The following is an 828-nucleotide window of genomic DNA, read 5'->3' as shown; positions in this document are numbered from 1 at the left end:
TGTCTGTGGTTCCAGGTGAGTCAGCAGTCTGTCTGTGGTTCCAGGTGTCAGGTCCTTCTTCGTGTTCTGTAAGAGTTGTCGGTCCATCCAGCCCGGGAAACTCAGAGTTTGTTGTCGGAGCTGCAGACAGACGACGCTGACGCTCAGCAGGGTGAGTCACATGACCACTGATGATGTCACACTGATGATGTCACACTGATGATGATGTCAGGACGTCTGCCTTTCAGGGTCCGTCCTGTTGGGACGACGTCCTCCTGCCAGGTCGTGTCCACGGTGTGTGTCAGTCAGACGGTTGTCACGGCAGTGAAGCGGTAAGTGGGCGGGGCTTCATCACAGTTCAGTGTCTCTTCATCCCACAGACGGACGCCATGACAGCTCCGCCCACAGTGTCAGTGTGTCACATATACACAGTGTGTATATACAGACACACACAGTAACACACACACAGCGTCTGTGTGTGTGTGTATACAGACACACACAGTAACACACACACAGTGTCAGTGTGTGTGTGTGTATACAGACGCTCGTAGAGTCTCCGTGTTAGTAAACGAGAAGAACTAAAGACTCAAAGTACACTCTGTGCGTGTGTGTGTGTGTGTGTGTGTGTGTGTGTGTGCAGGAGTTCTACATGAAGTGTGCGTCTCATCCAACCTCAGAGGACGATGTCTCTGTGGCCCTCGACCTCATCATGTCCAACAGTAGAGATGTCCCCTGCATTGCCTGCACTGACATCATGTAACACACACACACACACACACACAGAGTTTATTAAACACAATGTTTGTTATCAAAGAGAGAAAATAATGCTCTCTCTGTCTTTGTCTGTCT

The 828-nt window shown here is 50.2% G+C and overlaps 1 long non-coding RNA gene across 1 annotated transcript; it reads left to right on the top strand.

The window, feature by feature from the left end:
- The first annotated feature begins 6 nt into the window (after positions 1–6).
- On the top strand, positions 7–822 carry LOC121940773. The gene is made up of 3 exons (XR_006105688.1): positions 7–151; positions 228–311; positions 620–822. It is a non-coding gene; the product is annotated as an uncharacterized LOC121940773 (long non-coding RNA).
- The last annotated feature ends 6 nt before the right edge of the window (positions 823–828 follow it).

The sequence above is a fragment of the Plectropomus leopardus genome, unplaced genomic scaffold (genome assembly GCF_008729295.1).
Source record: "Plectropomus leopardus isolate mb unplaced genomic scaffold, YSFRI_Pleo_2.0 unplaced_scaffold93930, whole genome shotgun sequence".
In the NCBI taxonomy this organism is placed as follows: domain Eukaryota; kingdom Metazoa; phylum Chordata; class Actinopteri; order Perciformes; family Serranidae; genus Plectropomus; species Plectropomus leopardus.
Note: the sequence above shows the minus strand (reverse complement) of the source record. Positions and strands in the feature narration are given on the sequence as shown.